Here is a 15,176-nt window from a genome sequence, read left to right as displayed (position 1 = left end):
ATGTAAAGATAGATCCATTTTGTCATCTAGATATGTTGGTGTGGTGCTTATTTTTATCGGATAACTGATAGTAAACTTTCATAGATAAGTATACCTACTCATTTGGAACTCATTAGCTGTCTTTAAATACCATAGGTCTTTTTACACTGAAGCTCTGGTATGGAAATTGTATGTACAGCTTTATGTATATTTGTGGTATAGAGCAGATCTTTAAAAGCTAATGAAGAAGTGAATGCAATTCTTATGCATCTGTATTTTGTAGTTTGATGAATTTCTCGACTTTCCATTTGATAATATCTTTTCTCAGAAGGAAGCAATACAAGGTTTCTCTATTTGCATCTAATTCTAACCAACAAGGTAAAACTCTGGGAGAAAGTGGATGTGTTATCTTAGAAAATATAGTAGCCAAGGTTAAAAAAAAAAAACAAAACTAAGTGCTGTCAAACTTGGATCCTAAGCTCTAACAAAGCATAATTTTGAAATATCATAGCTGAAATACATATGATCTCATTGCCTCATGGAAGATAACTCTTAAGGATTGGGAAGCTCTTAAAAGTTAAATTATGATAATACAATTACAAAAGATGGTAAGAAAAAAGGAACTGGCAGGAGCTAAAGATACCGCAGATATGGCTACACAGGGGGCTTTGCAAGAAATATTTTTAAATCACATATAAGAGATGTGAGAGAAAGGGCTTATAGCCAAGGAGAAAGACAAAAGGGAAAATAATCTTGAAAAACAGTTTCAGAGAGAATAAGGTCCAACAAGAATTGAGACTTCCAGAATGAGAAGATCTTTTAAAGTTATAGTTAGAGGAAGTTGCAGTATTAACATAGAGTAAATTTCCATTTAAGGAACATAGATGTCCACAGATGTTCTGCTTTGGTTTGAATTTTAGGTTTGCCACTGACCACCTAGATACAAAAGGTCTAACCTCTCTAAACTTCAGTTTCCTCATTTTTAAAAGGGAAATCATAATAGTACTCATTACATAGGGTTGTGGTAGAAGTAATTATATGAAATAATGCACTTATTAGTCAGGTTATAATGCAGTTAAGCTAGTGGCTGGCAAAGAAGAAAATGCTCAACAATTGTTAGCTACTGTCGTGGTCCATTCGGGCTACTATAACAACCTCCCACAGACTGGATAGCTTATAAAGAATGGAAAATTATTTCTCACAGTTTGGGAGGCTGGAAGTCCAAGGTGTAGGCAGTAGCATGGTCACATTCTGATGAGGGCTCTCTTCCTGGTTCATAGCTGGTGCTTTTTTGTTTTATACTCATATGATAGAAGAGGCTAAGAAGCTCTGTGGGACCTCTTTTATAAGGGTACTAGTCCCAATCAAGAGGTTCTCTACCCTTCTACCTTTATCACCTTCTCAAAGCCCCACCTTCTAATAACAACAATTTGGGGATTAGGATTTCAACATACGAATTTGGGGGAACACAAACATTCAGACCAGAGTAGCTACCATCAGGAATGTTGCTGCTCTTAGTGAAAAAACACTTAACTCCCACTTGAGTTTCTCGGTAAAAGAGATTAATATTCACATTTGAATCAGTAACAAATGCTGAGAGGTGAAGTGATTGCAATTCTTTGAATGACAGAATTAGAATTCAGAACCACCTTGCCAGTATCCCCAACCCAAAAGGTTGAAATTTAGTAAGCATAAAGGTAAAGCTTTCCTACCAGGTATATATTTATAAAAAGCTGTACAGATTCAGGCTGAGCTAGATTTTTTGTTGTAAAATTACTGCATGTGAAAAAAGTAGAGGAAGTTAATAGATAATGTTTTCAGTATGAATAAATAGCACAGGAAAGATGCTAAGAGAGCAGTTCAATCTAATTATATAGTATATAAGGTACTATGCCCATGATAAGTGAGGTTATTGTCCTGCAATAACCATCACTAAGAAGACAATATCTGGGATCAGTCAGATCTTTCAGAACTGATGGTTAGATTAATTAATGGAAAAGACATATACAAAGTGAAGTACAAAAGAAGAGGAATAAAGTGGTGATGAGAAAAATCAAATGTTCTATGTTCAATTTTATCTATCTGAAAGAAAAATATTTTAAAGTGTAATACAGGTGCCTTCTAATTATAACTGTCCTGTGCAGCCTCAGACACAGAGAACTAGCCCAGGTGTTTGGAAGTGACTTAGACTAGACTTCAATTCAAAATAAGAATTCAAGCCGTGTGAAAAATGAAAGACCTCCATATGTTTCATTGAGAATCCCATCACAGAAAGCATTCTGGCAGGCACTGAAGCCACTTGAGACTGTAGAGCAAGCTCAAGCATAAAATAAGATTTTTGACTTGACAAGGGAATCCCCTTCCAATCTAGAAACTCTGATTCTATATGAATAGTGGTTAGATGGGACACAAGGAATATATTTGTTTGAGGCTGACTCCTAAATGAGGATTTAACTAAGATGTAAACCCTCTAGTTTAAATGAAAACGCCCTTCAGAGCCCTAGCATTTATTTGGGAAACTTGCATTCTCCTCTTCTCATCCTCTTTCAAAATTATTCCTCAAAGTTTTGAATACACTCTTTCTCCTTTAGGATATTTTTCTCTGAGTAGCTAGAATGGAGGATTCAGGGTAAAACGAATGCTATAAGAAAGGACTTTGATTAACGATTTAAAAATGAGGCCAAGGTAATTGTGTTTACGCTCAGAGCAGAGCTTTTGGCAGACAGTGGAAGGTTTCAGAGCGTAACATTGAAAAGTGATGAAAGTTAAGCCAAATGAGAAATACTACGATGCTATATTCTAAGTTGGGAAATAGATTCAGAGTAAAGGTGTTCTGCTGCTGGTATCAGGTTCTTATCAGATTCTCATGCATTGTTGCCTCGCTTAGATCTGGGCTGAAGATTACTGCTCACTGTCTTGGCAGTTTCATGTAATGTGTACTTCTTGACATCACCTAGTAAATCAATGCAGAGTCATTAGGCAAATCTCCCAAGGAAACATCTGGATGTTGGCTTTAGTTTTTTATAAATGTATCTAGATCGCATTGTTTACTCCTCTGGTGAGTATTTTCTTTTAAAAGACTGCTTTCCTTTCCTGCTTCTTGTTCTTTTACTCTCTCTCTCTCTTTCTCATTTCCCTCCTCTTTTCCATCTCTCTGACTTACTCTCTTATCTTTTCCTCCCCTCTCCAATCCTCTCCAATTTCCTTTCTCCCCTTTATTTTTTCCTATACTTCTGTTCTCCCCTTCCTTTCTTCCCTCTTTTCTCCTGGTCCTGAGTATATATGACTGAGAAACATGTGCCCTCTGTCTTCTGCATCAAAGTGGAATAGGCTTTCCCCTTTCATACATTTTAGAGGGATTGAAAATTGTATGAGTTTGGTGACAATACTTAAATGAGAGAAAAATCAAGTTATCTGAGAACCAAACACAATTTTTATAAAAGAATACAGAGAGAATTAACTGAAGGTGTTTAATGAATTTATAGGCAGATGATTTTCTAGAAGGAAGATTTTCCTCCAGTAATCTCACGAGTTAAGTGTCTGTCACATGGTATCACCTAGTTTTCTGGTTATTTGATTCCACAGATAAAACTAACAGGCATTTTACAAATTAGCTGTTCTTTTAAAAATAGACAGTAGGGCTTCCCTGGTGGCGCAGTGGTTGAGAGTCTGCCTGCCAATGCAGGAGACACGGGTTCGAGGCCTGGTCTGGGAGGATCCCACGTGCCGCGGAGCAACTGGGCCGGTGAGCCACAGTTACTGAGCTTGCGCATCTGGAGCCTGTGCTCCGCAACAAGAGAGGACTCGATAGTGAGAGGCCCGCGCACCGCGATGAGGAGTGGCCCCCGCTTGCCACAGCTGGAGAAGGCCCTCGCACAGAGATGAAGACCCAACACAGCCATAAATAAATAAATAAATAAATAAATAAATAAATAAATAAATAAATAAAAATTAAAAAAAATAGAAATGACAAAATTTAAAAAAAAATAGACAATAACACGTCTTATTCACATACACTACTTGCAGCTCAGCTTTCTTGCCATCCATCTAAATATGGGGGAGGAGGAGAAAGGGAAATAAATGACCTAATTTTTACAGACTTCTTCCCAGCTAACCTTATCTCTCAAGCATTCCAGAACAAGTGTCTCCATCACAATCAAGAAGATAAAACTGCCAGAGCATCTGGGTGACATAGAAACAATCACATACCCAAAGAAGTTCTGAATTTTGAGATTAAAAATCTGGTATCAGTTGTGCGTTTTCTCCAACAAGGTTCTAAAATTGGGCAACCTACTCCTTGTAAGCCTGATCATTTGGCTGGATAAACCAACAAAGCTCTCCCTACATGAACTTTAGAGACTTTGAATCCTGTTTAAGGGTTATCATTGCCTAGAAACCTTCAGTATGAAAATAAAAGTAAAATAAATTTCCTTATCACTTCAGGAAAAAAATGAAGTAGATTCTGTTTGAAGGACTTAAGAAAATTCTAATTTTCTTCTAAGTCCTGTCTTTCTAAAACAAAAGAATTAGATTAAAACTGGAAAACTAGAATCAAAAATATGATTTGGGGAGTCTAAACACCATAAGCAGTTGAACATCTGAGCAATTATCAGACTTTTAATTTTTCTTATGAAAAGTTAATGTCATATAGCTACAACCTTATTAATGTTGTATGAAGGATTAAGAATAACTAAATCACCAATCCATTTCTTTCCAGTATCTCATATCTTTATCATTTTAGACTGTAGGTGTTCTGATCCTTTGTTATGCAGTATACTAAGGCAAGATCCAAACTGTAGGTAATATTAAGATTAGCCAGTTCATCTTCCCATTTCCCCCACCTTCCTGCCCCAAAGTTGCAGTTGTATAGGATAAGATCTAGAGATCTAAAATAAAGCATGATGACTAAAGTTAATAATACTGTATTGGCTACTGGGAATTTGTTAAGAAAGAAGTAGATTTCAGGTGATCTCACCACCAAAAAAGGTAACTATATGAGGAGATGGATACATTAATTAGGTTGACTATAGTATTCATCTCACTATGTATATGTAGATCAAATCATCATGGTGTACACCTTAAATATATGCAATTTTTATTAATAAGATAAATACAAAATTTTTTTAAAGATTAGCTAGTTCAGCCTAATTTCTGTTTTAGTCATACACTAAACCCAGTGTCTATTTAGTAATGTGTTTCATTTTGTTAACGTTAACATTGCCCACTTAATGTGCTGAACAGATTCTTTTCCTGTTTTTACTCAGATCTTCATCAGCTGTGATATTTAATATGACATTTAATCAGTTCTGGACCTTAGCCCTGAAACGCACATGCTCTGACTATACACAAACCATATTTACATATGATCTCATTTTTACCCATAAGTGTACACATACACACTCACACAGTTTGGTGTGTCATATTCAATACAATCCTATCAAACTAACAGCATCGCACCTACCCGAAAGTGTTTTCTCCCATCTTTAATACACAAATATGCTTCACACCACATCACAAAAAACAGAGATTTTTCATAATTTGTATTTTTCTCTAAAATATTCAGAAAATATTCATTTTTAATTGAGAGAAAGCTACTCTTGTTTCAATTTTTAGACAAGTAGCTATTTTCACTAACTTTTCAATATGAGAAAAAGGCATTCCATGTGCTGTGATGAAGAAAGGGGATACACATTATGTACAGCATGTTGCTGCTTAGTGCTCATTTGTTAAGTAGCCTTGAATATAGAAATCAACTCAGTGTTTGATGACTTCTAAATTATTTATTCTGAGCTGGAGAAACTTTGATAGAATAAGATTTTGGCAAAATTATCAGTCCAAAATAAGTGTTGCATCACCTTTTTGGAGTCTGATGCTCTCCAAGCTCAGGTTTAGAGCCTGAGGTAGAATCTTGTGCAAATGATTTGATGAGGAAGTATTCTCAAGTGAAAGCTACAAAGGAATGGGAGAAGCAAGGCAGGGGGAGAAATTCAGCAAAGATATGGATCTAATCAGAATCCAACTGGAGCCTGATCCCACAGGGAGCTCTTGAGCATGAATGGCACCAGAGTGCTATCAGTCCCCCACCTATCCCTGGGTCTAGGGAGGCAGCCTAAACTGAGTTTAATCTCCCTGGAATCCCCAGGCAAAACAGCTTTTCACAGTGGTGGACTAGAGGAACTGACTCACGCTGGCTTTCAAGAGCCTGTCTTGTACATCTTTTCCCACATTTGCACTCAGTGACATCAAGTTGGTAATTGAAATCCCCTGTGGTAGGAATGTTTACACCACAGAAATCTGGAAATGCTACACACCAGGATCTTTTTTCCTGGAGAGCTGGTTGATAAACACTTATTAGCACATCACTATTCTTACAGGCCAGGGACAGTTCCTAGGAGGAGGGTGAGTTGATTGCAACCAACACTCAAAGAAGCTGGAAAACCTGTCCACTGACCTAGAAAAGGGAGTTGGAGTGGATCAACAACAGCATCTATTATAACTAGTGTTGAAAATAAAGTTTCAGATTTGTTACAAATATTCATATTGGTAATGATTCCAGTGACCATATTCTGGCCTCCTGAAGCATCATTCAAACTGAGCTGCCTGTGCCCTGTACTCTACTCTCCACAAACACAATTGCCACTAACTGGGGAGGAAGCGTAGAAGTGATTATGTGGGACTCTGACTTTCCTTACCTTCATCCTAATTCCTCTCTTAATACATCTTCTTTACTTGCTTGCCTTCTACAAGGCTATATTCCTCCTAATCACATCGTTGCAGAGGTAAGGTTGGCATATGTGTGTAGCTTATGCCTTGGTAGTCACAAAGCAATGCCCTCAACTTATTTTCCAGCTTTAGCCACCACTATTCCAGAACGAGGGATGTCCTAGGCTATTTCACAAACCCAGTCCCCCACCAGCTTCTTGTCAGTGATACCATATCTCTAGCAGCATTGCAGGCATTACATGCAACACTTTAAACCCATGTTAGAAGCATGCTGGAAAGTTCAACAGGAAGAAAGAGGGAAACGCTTGTAGGCTTTTCCAAGTAAGTGATTCTTATTCAGTACATTGCCTTTTAATGGTTATTTCACAGTTTCTGAATCCAAAAGGTAAGATTAAAAAAAAAAAAATCTAAATAGGAGTGAGAAAATAGCCCTGACAGGCAGTTTTGAGTCCACACTGTTCAATCATTTCGAAGTATTACTAGCATTTTTCTCAAGAGTGTAATATATGACAACTGCCAAGTTTTCCTTTTGCGATTACCAAAAGGACAGATACTAGAGTGAGCCATATTTCAGCACTGCAGGGATATAAAAAATGAACTGCTAAAAATGGCCCAGGAGGAATGAATAGCAATAAGACATCAATGTCATCTGTATACTGATTTGTGATGAATTTCCAAAAAGTTTAATGGTATGATGCTATGATATATAGGGGCTTCCTGAAAGTTAATAACTGTAAGCTACTCACTTAGAAGACTGTAATGGGTGAAAGTAAGTGATCACAGATAATATATAAATAGGTGACTTCACTAATATAGTCAGACCATTCTGTGTGTTCCATATTGTTACTGTCTGTGATTAGAAGTATAAAATTAAAAGGATTATGAAGAATAAAAGGTCAAATGTTACACAAATTCTCATAATTACACTTTTGGTAAGGCCTTTAATTTGCCTTTTCATAGACTGGGACCTATATAGCTGAAAGGGAAAGTGTATGTGTTAATCACCTTTCAGGGGTGAATTAACAACAGTCAGAGTCCCTTGATCCAGATTCAAGTGGGAGCAACAAAATCTATTTGGAAGAACATATTGTCCTTGCCAATTACTATGTGGTCTGGCATTTATTTCCCCCATGGATTTTGTGCTTAAAGCATCAACAGATATGAGGCACAGGATCTTGAATAAGAGTGACCCCCTTCGACCTACAGTCTGGGTTCCTTTGGCCCACTAATTTTTATGGCTGTGGCTGACAGCTTCTGGTTAGCAGCAAAGTATATAGCACAAAGAAAGCACTTTATAAATGTTTATTGAATGAAATGATAAAAAGATGAGTGAAAAAAACATGCCCCAGATCCTGGAATTACAAATAGATGGAAAAAGAGAAAGGAAATAAATATATTAAGTACTTACCACATCCATTTATACATACGTATTTTATGTTATTTAATTCCCCAAACAACTTGAGATGGTCAGTTTTACAGACTAGGAAACTGAAATGTACAGTTGTTTAATAATTTACCTAGAGTCACAGGGACGACAAGAAAAAGCTGAGTTTCAACCTTAGGCTGTCTGACTCCAACACTGTGTTCCTTTTCAGAATGTTGCAGTAAAGATAAAGTCAGGGGAGAAATATTTTCCATCTGTATCAAGGGTTTAGGAAGAAGAGGGCATGGAATCAGAAGAACACTGACCTTCAGCCAGTTTCCTTCTCTTTTTCATAATTTGAAAGAATGAGGGAAAGTGGTAGCCTGCACCAGGTTTTCGCCATTTTCAGCCTGTTAATTCATCTCTTCAGCCTATTTGTTTTGCTTCTACCATCATACATATTTTATCCTTAGAGGTGGTGCTATAGGTCTGCTTTGTTATCTGGCTGCCACTCTCTTCCCTGGCAAGGTGGCAAACCATGTATTGAATGTTGTTTCTGAATGGGTAATTTTCCTACATCCTTTATCCAAAAAGTGCCACATAAAATGCCCAAGATAGTTATTGTCATCACTGCACCAGATTTGGCAGCTATAGAGTAAGGGGAAAGATCAACGGTTTTCATTTCTAGGACACAAACATGGATATTTTCTCTCTGTAGAAGGTGGCAGTGTTTTCTGTGTCTTCTCTCTCTTCTGCGGTCTCTTACTTTCTGCTGAGCATACACTTTGGTGTTTCTGCATCTGGACTATTCCCCTAAAGAACGTGAATTTTACTGTGGAAATCCTGGTAGGCTTATTTCCAACTTCTGCAGGGCTCAGAGCACATCAAGAAAAACTTTTAAAGTCATGAGCCTCAAAGGACTGGCCGTAGTAAATGCTGTCTCTGTTTCTCCTAGGCAGTTGTCCTTTCAGTCATTTCATATGATATGCATAATTTAACAAGCAAGCTGACATATCCCTGCCATTCATTCTTCAGACTGCCCTAAGTTCTCTGTGGTGAGAGACATAATGATGATAATGGATGGAAATTTTAGGTTATTCTTCTTCACATACAGTGTTAAGACTGAAAGGAATTCAAAGGTGACCCTCAGTTCTCAAATCACACCAGGAATAGGACAATCAAGTCAAAGGCTTGCAATTCCAATGTTATTTAGCCCAGCTTCCCCACTCAAAAGCATTGCTGGGAGCTTACCCCAGCCTCCTAGGCCCCCTTTCTGAATGTTCTGGGGTGACATGAGCTGCCTGGGAGTGCAATGTGTGTGGAGGTGGGGTCACTTCTTGTCACCCACCAGTCCTCTACACTGCTCTCACAAATGCTGCTGAACCGTGGTACTATTACTCTTATCCTGGTAGTGGTATTTCTCCAAAGCAAATAGAAGACTTTTCCCCAAGCTTGAATGGTCTGACCTTGAAGCGACTTCAGCCTTTTTTGAGTTTCTCAGAAGATGGCATCATTTTTACAATTTCATAGGAGCCTCTGACAAAAAGTTTAAAACAAGAGCCTGGGGACTTGCCTGCAAGCTATTTGAGTGACAATGACTGGTGGGAATCAGAAGCACTCTTCTCAGTCACCAACAAAAGGATGCCTCACCCAAGACATTTGCTTTTTTTGTTTTTTGCTTCTCATTGCACTTTTTTTTTTTAACATCTTTATTTGCTTTACAATGGTGTGTTAGCTTCTGCTTTATAACAAAGTGAATCAGCTATACATATACATATATCCCCATATCTACTCCCTCTTGGGTCTCCCTCCCACCCTCCCTATCCCACCCCTTGTGACCCCTCTAGTTGGTCACAAAGCTGATCTCCCTGTGCTATGCAGCTGCTTCCCACTAGCTATCTATTTTACATTTGGTAGTGTATATATGTCCATGCCACTCTCTCACTTTGTCCCAGCTTACCCTTTCCCCTCCCTGTGTCCTCAAGTCCATTCTCTACATCTGCATCTTTATTCTTGTCCTGCCCTTAGGTTCTTCAGAACCTTTTTTTTTTAGATTCATATATATATATATATATATATATATATGTTAGCATATGGTATTTGATGCAGCTCAATATCAAAATAACAAACAACCCAATCCAAAAATGGGCAGAAGATCTAAATAGATATTTCTCCAAAAAGATATACAAATTGCCAACAAACACATGAAGGATGCTCAACATCACTAATCATTAGAGAAACGCAAGTGACGTATCACCTCACACCAGTCAGAATGGCCATCATCAAAAAATCTAGAAACAGTAAATGCTGGAGAGGGTGTGGAGAAAAGGGAACCCTTTTGCACTGTTGGTGGGAATGTAAATTGATACAGTCACTATGGAGAACAGTATGGAGGTTCCTTAAAAAACTAGAAATAGAACTACCATATGACTCAGCAATCCCACTACTGGGCATATACCCTGAGAAAACCATAATTCAAGAAGAGTCATGTACCACAATGTTCATTGCAGTTCTATTTACAGTAGCCCAGACATGGAAGCAACCTAAGTGTCCATCAACAGATGAATGGATAAAGAAGATGTGGCACATATATACAATGGAATATTACTCAGCCATGAAAAGAAACGAAATTGAGTTATTTGTAGTGAGGTGGATGGACCTAGAGTCTGTCATTCAGAATGAAGTCAGAAAGAGAAAAACAAATACCGTATGCTAACACATATATATGGAATCTAAAAAAAAAAAAAAAAAAAAAAGGTCATGAAGAACCTAGGGGCAACACACGAGTAAAGACGCAGACCTACTAGAGAATGGACTTGAGGACATGGGGAGGGGGAAGTTTAAGCTGGGACAAAGTGAGAGAGTGGCATGGACATATATACACTGCCAAATGTAAAATAGATAGCTAGTGGGAAGCAGCCACATAGCACAGGGAGATCAGCTTGGTGCTTTGTGACCACCTAGAGGGGTGGAATAGGGAGGGGGGGAGGGGGGGGAGACAGAAGAGGGAAGAGATATGGAAACATATGTATATGTATAACTGATTCACTTTGTTATAAAGCAGAAACTAATACACCATTGTAAAGCAATTATACTCCAATAAAGATGTTAAAAAAAAAAAAGAACATAGTGGAGGTATCATGCTCCCTGCCTTCAGACCATACTACAAAACTATAATAATTAAAACAGTATGTTATTGGTACAAAAACAGACACATAGATCAATGGAACAGACACATAGAGAGCACAGAAATAAACCCACACACATATGGTCAATTAATCTACAACAAAGGAGGCAAAAATATACAATAGGGAAGACAGTCTTTTCAATAAGTGGTGTTGGGAAAACAGGACAGCTAAAAGGATGAAATTAGAACATTTTCTCACATCATATAGAAAAATTATCTCAAAATGGATTAAAGACCTAAATGTGCGACCAGAAAACATAAAACTCCTAGAAGAAAACATAGACAGTACATTCTTTAACATAGGTCTTAGCAATATTTTTTTTAGATCTGTCTCCTCAGGCAAGGGAAGCAAAAGCAAAGATAAACAATTGGGATGTAATTAAAAGCTTTGCAGAGTAAAGGAAACCATCAACAAAATGAAAGACAACCTACTGAATAGGAGATGATATTTGCAAATGATATGTCTGATAAGGGATATGTCTTTATCCAAATAAAGATCTCATGTAACTCAATATCAAAGAAAACAAACAACCCAATTAAAAAGTAGGCAGAAGACCTGAATAGAATTTTTTTTCAAAGAAGACATACAGATGGCTAACAGGCACATGAAAATATGCTCAGCATCACTAATCATCATGGAAATGCAAATAAAAACCACAATGAGATATCACCTCACACCTGTCAGAATGGCTATTGACAAAAAGAATACAAATAATAAATGTTGGTTAGGATGTGGAGAAAAGGGAACTCTAATCCACTGTTGTAGGAATATGTTTTGGTACAGTCACTATGGAAAACAGTATGGGATTCCTCAAAAAATTAAAACTAGAACTACCATGTGATTTAACAATTCCACTCCTGGGTATAATGTCTGAATAAATGAAAACACTAATTCAAAAGATATATATGCAGTCCAATGTTCAGAGCAGCATTATTTACAATAGCCAAAATAGCAGCCTAAGTGTCCATTAACAGATGAATAGATAAAGAAGATGTGGTGTTTATATATATATCTCAGTCTTAAAAAGAATGAAATTTTGCCATTTGCAACAACATGGATGAACTTGGAGTGTATTATGCTTAGTGAAGTAAGTCAGACAGAGAAAGACAAATACTATATGTTTTCACTTATATATGGAATCTGAACAAATAAAACAAATGAATGAATATAACAAAACAGAAACAGACTCATAGATATAGAGAACAAAGTTGTGGTTACCAGAAGGGAGAGAGAGAGGGGAGGGGAAAGATAGGGGAAGGAGATTAAGAGGTCCAAACAACTACTTATTTTACTAAATAAGATTAAAAGATATAATGTACAGCACGGGGAATATGTTGTAAACATGAATCTAATGTAACTTTATAAATCAACTGTATTTCAATTTTTTAAAAAAAAGAATTTTGGTGAGGGTCATAGTTTATTGGAATCATCCCATTATTGTGCCTAGTATTTACATAGTGTTTCCATAATTTAATTTTAATTTAACAGAGAAATAGCTGACCCTGGAAATTATTTCAGTAGAGGCTACCAGTGTAATAATATGCTCGTGATTTAAAGGGAATGTTATTTATGCCATCAGTGTTACTGTACGTTTTAGTCCACCAAAGAGATAAAAGATGCTACCTATAACATGGTGAAATATATGGTAGATTACAAGCTTTGTGATGTAAGGGAGGAAACAAATGTATATCTTTTTTCTTCTGTCCTCCTAGGTTCTCCAGCAAGGGCCTTATAAGTTAGATTGACAGAAGACAGATTAACAAGACAAAAACACACAGAAGTTTATTAACATGTGCATGGAGCCTTTTAACACTTGGGAGTACCCAGAATTGAGTAACTCAAAGGGGTGGTTAGAATTTGGAGTCTATATAACTTACCTAGTAGGGGAAAGAGAGGGAGAGAAAGGGCACTAATGGAAAAGCAAATGCCTTGGGAAGGATAAATGGGCCCTTAGGATAATAGATGGGAGATATGGTAGTTTGTGACAGTGGTCTGTATGAGTGTGGTGCTGCCACAAAGAGAAGATTAGGATTCTACGGAGTTACAACAATTGAGTTCTTTGGGGAGACTCTGCTTTTTGGCAGATAAGAGATTTCAGGAACTCAAATGCATTCAGCTTAAAATAATTCTTATGTCAAAGTGGCATATTTTGAGTTGGCATGACCCAGTCCCCATCAGTGATATCTATACTTCTTAGTCTTAATGAAGTAGAGTCCTCATTTATTGTACAATCTGGCATATAATTTAACCATGTCTGGTGGTCTGCCTGCTTACCCCTGAGGCCACATATTATTTGGTTCATAGAAGGTGCCCAGTAAGTACACACTGAAAATTTTGGTTGGTGCTTGATTAATGTTTATTGTATTTAATTTGGTCTAGGATGACCAAAGTAGGCTAAATAAGAATATCCAGAAATGTGGTTGTTATCATAACTCCTATGGTTACCTCCAGGAAAAGACAAGTAGATAATTCAGAATTTTACTGATTGAACAAAGTAATATCGATCATATCAAATGATTAGTGCTTAGCAGTAGACCAGCCAGACTTCCACTTGAGTTTCCAAACTCCTTTTGGTACCTCATTACTATTTCATCCCATTCTTTTGAGCTCCTTCTGGATTGTTGGTTTGCATCATTCTAACCAGCAGTCTCAATTCAGTCCCCCATTCATGCATGATATACATAGTGCTTGTTGCAATACACAGGGTCCACATAAGATGTCAACTAATGTATCTGGTAATGCTAGGCATAATGAATCACATCCTCTATTATTCACTTGCTTCAATTTTTTCACAATACTTTCCTGGGTCCCTAACTATCCCAGGATCTTTTCATTGTCCACCAAGCAGCAGGTAAATCTACTGAAAACTCTATATGCCATATATTGGAATAAACATCAGAGCTCCTATAATTTACCCATTATATTTGAATATGCAAATAATATCCCTGATCATTTCTCTCACTTAATCTTCAGAACAACTTTGTGAAGTAGTCAAGACAGGGTATTGGCAGGCTATTGCCACAATAGTGCTATTTAACAAGTAACTACAAAATCTTGGTGATATAAAACATAAGCATGTATTTCTTGCTCATTGGTCTTCAGGTCTGCTGGAGGAGGCCTCATTGAAGCTTCAAGTTAAGGTCAGATATGTTCTATGGCCCAAGCTGAAGGGGGAGGAACTACCTAGAAACTGTCCTTCTGGTTGAGATCAAAAGTTTTCAGGAGGGCAAGTAAAGCATATAATGCCACATAAGCCTTAGGGGCAAAACTAGCCCACAGTCACTTCCACCCATATTCCATTGGCCGTGTTTGCATGTCCATCTGTAGCTTCCAACAAATTTTCTCCACTACCTAGGTTGCCTTTATTTGAGAAAATTTCACATAAAACAATCCAAAGTTAACAAAGTGATAAATTGAAAGACCACAACTTACAGACCAAAATTTGTCCCCTTGTTCTAATCACAAATGTCTTTAAGATCCATTTGGCTTTCCAAAACTCAAATTTATGAGCAATTCGGCAGAAATATCTACCCTTAAATTGCTGCTGGTATTTTGAAAAGGACATTGTGCCACTGGGTCTTCCTAAAGGAAGCCCTAGGTAAGAAATTTCTTTAATACTAAATGCTAGGAAAAACCTTGCTTCCTCTGTACAATTGATGTGCTTTTTTCCTGCATGAGAATTGTGTGACTGTATGGTTCATTTCCCTTTGAGTGTCAAGATTTTCAGAGCCAAGTTTTCACCTGTAATAAAATTAGTGGGACTTTATAACCCACTGAATTCCTTTCTGGATCCTGCTGTTCTATTCCAATTTTTTTACTTGCTTTGACTCTTTGGTTATATGTAATGTTATATACATTTATTTCTGTAAGCCATGTTAAGTCTTTTGTGGAATGAGGCAAGATAGAAGGAAGAATAAAACAGA

General features: G+C 37.3%; 1 protein-coding gene across 1 annotated transcript in view; it reads left to right on the top strand.

Annotated features, from left to right (window-relative positions):
* CA10 (carbonic anhydrase 10) overlaps window positions 1-15,176 on the top strand; it is a 604,800-nt gene that overhangs the window by 265,246 nt on the left and 324,378 nt on the right. The window lies entirely within an intron of this gene.

Source organism: Balaenoptera ricei, chromosome 20 (assembly GCF_028023285.1).
Source record: "Balaenoptera ricei isolate mBalRic1 chromosome 20, mBalRic1.hap2, whole genome shotgun sequence".
In the NCBI taxonomy this organism is placed as follows: domain Eukaryota; kingdom Metazoa; phylum Chordata; class Mammalia; order Artiodactyla; family Balaenopteridae; genus Balaenoptera; species Balaenoptera ricei.
The sequence above is the reverse complement of the archived record's forward strand: the minus strand, read 5'-3'. Positions and strand labels throughout refer to the sequence as shown.